The sequence below is a fragment of the Pseudophryne corroboree genome, chromosome 1 (assembly GCF_028390025.1).
Source record: "Pseudophryne corroboree isolate aPseCor3 chromosome 1, aPseCor3.hap2, whole genome shotgun sequence".
NCBI classification, from domain to species: Eukaryota; Metazoa; Chordata; class Amphibia; order Anura; family Myobatrachidae; genus Pseudophryne; species Pseudophryne corroboree.
In genome coordinates, this window is record NC_086444.1 from 1,187,363,684 (window position 1) to 1,187,370,207 (window position 6,524).

The window sequence follows — 6,524 nt, forward strand, 5'->3', positions numbered from 1 at the left end:
TTCATAAGTACTGTTATATGCCAGTCAGATCACAGTATAGTATTTCCTAATCATACACTTAATGTTCGATGTTGTCTGTGAAGTCAACTGCAGTGTTTAATTATTATTATATATTTCTGACTCATTTGTGCAATGCTGTCAGTGTAGGTCAACACCACTTTATGTTGATAGAAATGGAGGCTACCACTAGTTCTGAAGCTGCTGAAAATCCGTCAATGTCATCTGCTAAGGCAGATGCCCAGAGGCATAGAGGGCTTAGGCCAGGGTATGTAAAATCATTTCATTTTAGAGTGGTAAAGAAAAAAACAATCAAAAGGAAACTTAGCTGCAGAGGCAGTAAGACAAATTGCACATTCAGAATCAAAACCATCAGACATTCTTGAGGAACTTTTAAGGGTGTCCATGTCAGCTGACACAATGGGGAGCATTACAAGTAAAAATGCTGATGATGAATCTCATGAGGAGGACATAATACAAATTGAGGATTTGTGTGTTGAAGTGGGACAGGATGAGGGATATATGTGTGTACTATCTGACAGTGAGAATGTTGATGATGATGTTGTTTGTGTAATTCAGCCACCGGTGGCTGTAGTTGTTGACCATGATAAAAAGAAAGCATTTGTGATGCCTGGGCATAAGACCAAAAAAGCCACCTCTTGGGTGTGGGATTATTTTTGCTCCAATACTGACAATGTTTATGAAAACATCTGCTCCATTTGTGAGACCAAATTTAGTAGAGGTAGAAATGTTAGCCATCTAGGCACCTCCTCCATGTTACTTCATTTGCGGCGAAGATATGACATATATCGTACAAGATTATAATGCAATTAACACCTCATCATCAACATCCTCACAGTAATTCTTAACTAAGGAAGTCTTTCTAAAAAATTGTTTTGTGGGGGCCCAAACAAACCAATATTTTCAGCCACAAGTGATGGTTCCTGTTACTGAAATGATTGGTTTGTTAAACTGTGCATGTCCTATTTAATTTGTACAACATAAGGGTGGGTGGGAGGGCCCATGGACAATTCCAACTTGCACCTTATTTATTTGCATTATGTGCACTTTAGACCAATTTTTGGACATACTTTCTAAATCTGCCATCCTGTCTGCCATTGCAGTGGCACTCCTAGATGTGCCAGGTGTTTGTGCCACCTAATTCTGTCACTTACTATAGCTTAGTCATCCAGCTACCTCGGTGAAACCTTTTTGCTTAAATTGGATAAAAACAATATTGTGAGCTGTGAGGTATTCAAAATAGATTGGAAATGAGTGGAAATTAATGTTATTGAGATTAATAATACTGTAGGAACAAAAACTGGTCCACATTCTGTGATTTTAGCTGTCTGTATGATTTAAAAAAAAAATTTGAACCAAAACACATAAGGGTGGTTTTGGCAAAACCAATCCAAAACCAAAATCCCAAAGAAAAAAACCAAAACCCGAAAAATGTTCAGGCGCACATCACTACTTTATATCAATGCTCATAGTCAGGGCACTGATAGTAATATAACAACTCACTTTCTACTACTCTGGCACAGAGCATTAGTGCTCAATACCTGCACTCACAGTCAAGATCGTCATAGTCATACAGCTTTCTATTGTTTTACTGCACCTTTTATCATCAAAAAGCAGCTACAGTACATATACTGTATATTTACAGAGACATTTAATATCAGCACAGTCAGCGAACTGCTAATGCATCACAATCTTCTACCTAATTATATATTAATATAAATTATATTTTGTTCTCCTGATGTTTGCTCTATAGGTTGAACTTCCCACCTGTGGAAGAGAATACAATTATCATACCACTGAGATATACAGTACAGTATGAGGAATGGTAGTTCTCATACGAGTTCTGTACTGTATGTGAGACTATTGTTTTTTTATTATTATTTGGAAAAGGTATCAAAGGATTGACACTTATTGCATTAACCCTTATATCCAGAACAACACTTACAAGTAATTGAGTCTTATTTATCTGGGGAATACATGTACAGCAAATCAGTTCTATACAATCTATAGTCTGTTAAGAAGGATTGATTACCAGACCTCCCAATTGGGAGATGGAGTGATCCGAATGATTGGGTATTTCACTTAATTAAAATACAGTATAGGACCTACAGCAGGAGCACTAACCCTAAATCCCCACGGAGATTTTCTATAGATCATGAAGTAACATGAAAATGTGTCTTAAGTGTAATGCAATGCAACTAGGGTGCACTAGGAGAATGTGCTGATTCATTTGATATGTGATACTTACATATTTGTGTGTTACTTTAGAGGGAGATGTACTAAGTAGTGATAAAAGTGGAGAAATGAGCCAGTGGAGAAGTTGCCCTTGGCAACCAATCAGCATTGATGTAACATTTATAATTTGAATGCTTAAAAAGTATACAGAGCAGCTGACTTCATGGCAACTTCTCCACTGACTCACTTCTCCAATTTAATCACTGCTTAGTACATCTCCCCCTGAGTCTCTTAAACTGAATATGAAGTGCTATGATGCATCAGATGTGACTTTTCCCATGTCAAGTTCTGTTGTTTATACAAGTTAAACAAGTGTCAAATTATGCAGATATACAAGTGTCCTATACAGTGCATAAAGTGGTCATAGAGAGGTGGTGGATCTTACCCTAACGTCTGTGCCACATCACTAGCCCCTCCCCTTGTCACTCCCCTGCCAGATGCCACACCCTTAGCCCCTCCCCTTCATGCAAAACATTAATCTTCTGCTCCTCCGCTTTGTCAGTCCCTCCTGCCTGTATGTTATTATTTTCCATATAAAATACTTCTACTGACACATACTGTAACTCTATTGACAAAATGACACCAACATAGATCTCTTCTCTTATCATACAGTGGGCCTAATTCAGACCTGATCTCAGCAGCAAACTCTTTCTCTAATGGGCAAAATCAAGTGCATTGCAGATGTGGCAGATAAAACATGTGCATAGAGAGTTAGATTTGGGTGGGTTATATTGTTTCTGTGCAGGGTAAATACTGGCTGCTTTATTTTTACACTGCAATTTAAATTTCATTTTGAACACACCCGGCCCAAATTTAACTCTCTCAGCACATGTTATATCTGCCCCTGTCCTTCCAAGTCCAGTGTGTTGATGACAACCCTCTAGTATATGTGTTAATTGCTATTTATTGATCTTTATGTAACCATAAAGGAAAAGTGCTGTAAAAAAATTGCTGCTTTTTAGTTTGTAATATCTTAAAAAAAAATACATATTTTTGAAGTACTAGTACACTATCAACCATCTTTTGCATTTTCAGGTCAGGAGAACATGGAAGTGCAATTGCTTCTCTCAACAATAAAAAGTCTGTTCCTGCAAAGCCCCCATTACTGAATACAGTATCCAATGGTGGCAGCAGAAATATCTAAGAAGAAATAAAAAAATGGAGAAATAATTTTCTTTGCACTTTTCATGTAAATAAATAAAGAGAAAACAAAGTGTAGCTTTCTCCAGCTAAAGTGGTGGAAACATTTTGTTTATTAATAGACCCCTCTGTCTCTCTGTCTACAGTGGACAATTTATACTGTATCTCTACCAAACTGCAGGTTAAATGATCTTTTATTTGAGTATCTTTAAACATCCGTATCCATATAAACACCAGATTTAGTTATAAGATGACACTCATTGGGGCTAATTCAGACCTGATTGCTGCTGTGTGTGTTGGCACAGCAGCGATCAGACCTGAACGGCGCCACAGTGCACCTGCACATGGTAGACAGCCGACAGCTGTCTTAGTGCTGCAATTGCCTCTGCCTGATTGACAGGCAGAGGCAGTCGCTGGGTGGGAGGGGGCGGGCCGGCAGCATTTAGCTGCCATTTAGGGGGCATGGACTGGGCAATGCTGGCATGCCTGGACCATAGTGGGGGTGGGCCGTGGTGGCTGCATGACATCACACGCAGCCGCTGCGACCAGGACTGCGATGAGTAGCTCCCTGCCAGCATGCAGGAGCTGTGCTGGCTGGGAGCTACTCTTGCAGTACAAAAGCATCGCTGCTGTGAGATGATGTTGTACTTGTGCGGGTGGGGGGGTCTTCCCTGACATGCGGAGCAGACTAGCTCTATGCTGTGCATCCCCCCACATGTCAGGGAAGATAATCGTAGATGTGCTAAATTTAGAACATCTACGATCAGGTCTGAATCCCCCCCATTGTATTTTGTGGTTATTCAGTGCAATGTCATTTTTTTGTTGATAATGAGAATAAAAGTTCATTATATAAACTTACTTGGTTTACATTTACTTTTAAGTCATTTCTTGTTGCATTATTGTTTAAAAATAAATACGTATCATGCAAAGCTTAAAGCAAAGTGGAAACAGCAATGTACACTCGGTAGGGAAGAGGATCTTCAGGAAAATTGTAAAAGTTTAGAAGATTTACCCCAGTGCAATTTCTAAGAGTTCTCTTAATTAATAAAGGAAAAAGTACATTCTTCATCTTATTATTAGATATGCAACGACATTGAGTTATCCAGAAATCATCCAGTAATGGGTCAATTGAATTATTTGGTTGACTGACATTACCTATAAATGATTCCATCTCAGGGGTGTTACATACAGGGAGTGAAAACACAAGAGAGCAATTCATTGGTACACCCCAATTACTGGGCAGAGTAATCTCTTTTGCAGCTGTCCACGAAGCTGGAAGAATTAAAGTCTTATTAACAGCTAATTGAGGAATTCTGTGGATAAAATGTGAAATGTGCATGGAATATGTGCCACACATTATTATAATCTCAGCAGTAGAATGATGAATATTCTCAATTACTGACATTTCCCTAATACTACTTGTATGAAATACTTTTAAGCTGAATTTAATACATATCCCATGAGTGGTTAACTGTCTGCTCAGTTGTTGGAGCTCCTGCTCTCCACTGTCATCTAATGACATTATCCCAACCCAATTCCAGCGAAAGAGTTTCAATGACTTTACAATTGCCACAAATTGCATCTGGTCATTGTAACTTGTTCAAAAAAAATATGGATAAATTGTTCTGTCACTCAGCGCAGGGTCTCTGGCTCCATAACTGATCTAAAATGAACATTAGTTTATAGTTAGATGACAAAATGATCAATTAAAAATACAGTGTTATTTTCTCAAACATGTTTGTAAGGCATGTATTGGTTCCAATACTCCTTTGTATTTGATTTCATATATATTATTAATGTGTAAACTCAATATTCTATTTGAAACATACAAATATTGATACAAAGTAAATATTCCAAAAACACACAGTGAGGGGAATTCAAATGTTCGAAATTTCAGTTGGGTGTCTGCCTTTGCCTCTGTATTAGACAGGAAAAAATATACATCCAAATAACTTTTTAAATAAGTGAATATCCCCCATTGAGTTAATAATTTTTATTCACCAATTTCACTTTTTATTTCACTTGATTCCAATTAATTTTATATTTCACAAATCAAGGAGATTTTAAAACATACAGTATGACATAAAAGTAATATTTTATTGTCCTCCTTAGTGCGCCAACAAAGAGACAGTTTTATTTTCGCAAATATGTTTGAAAGTCTGTAATATTGTTTATTAATTCTAAAGACTCTTCCACCAATACTCCAATATATTTTACATGATTTATGCAAAAGTTGCAAAAATACAATTCAATTTCCCAAAACAAGAAATTGAAGTCAGGAGAAATTGGTAAGTTACAGTGGTGCATGAAAGTTTTTGAACCCTTAAGAATTTTCTGTATTTCTGCAGAAATTCGGCCTAAAACTGCCTCATGTTTTCACACAAGCCCTAAAAGTAGATATAGAGAATCAATTCAAATAAATTAGATTAAAAAAATTAGATGTGCTCATTTTTTTATTGAGGAAAATGATCCAATATTACATATCTTTGAGTGGCAAAAGTATGTGAACCTTTGCTTTCAGTATCTGGTGTAACCCCCTTGTACAGCAATAACTATATGTAAAAGTTTCTGGTACAGTAATTATTGTTTAGCTCTGAACCTTGGCTTGGAGGAATTTTACTCCAGTCTTCTGTACAAAAAAGCTGCACCTCTGTTATGGTGGTTGGTTTCCTGCCATGAAATGCTCGCTTCAGGTTCTTCCACAACATTTTGAATGGATTAAAGTTAGGACTTTGACTTGGCCATTCCAAAACTTTAAAATTCTTCTTCTTTGATGAAATGACTTGGTTGTTGTCTTGCTGCCTAACCCACTGTCTCTTTAGATGCAGTACATGGAAAGATGTCCTGACATTTTCCTTTAGCATATTCTGATATTATTCATAATTCATTGTCCCATCAATGATAGCAAGTTGTTCTTGGCCAGTGGTGCAAAACAGGCCCAACCATTTTACTACCGCAACCACCACTGTGTTTAACATATGGTGTGAGGTTTTTATGCTGGAATGCAGTGTTTTCATTTCTCCTAACATAACGCTTCTAATTTTGACTGAAAAAAAAAAAAAAAACTATTTTGGTCTCATCAAAACATTGTTCCAATAACATTCTTGCTTGTCCAGGTGATATTTAGAAAT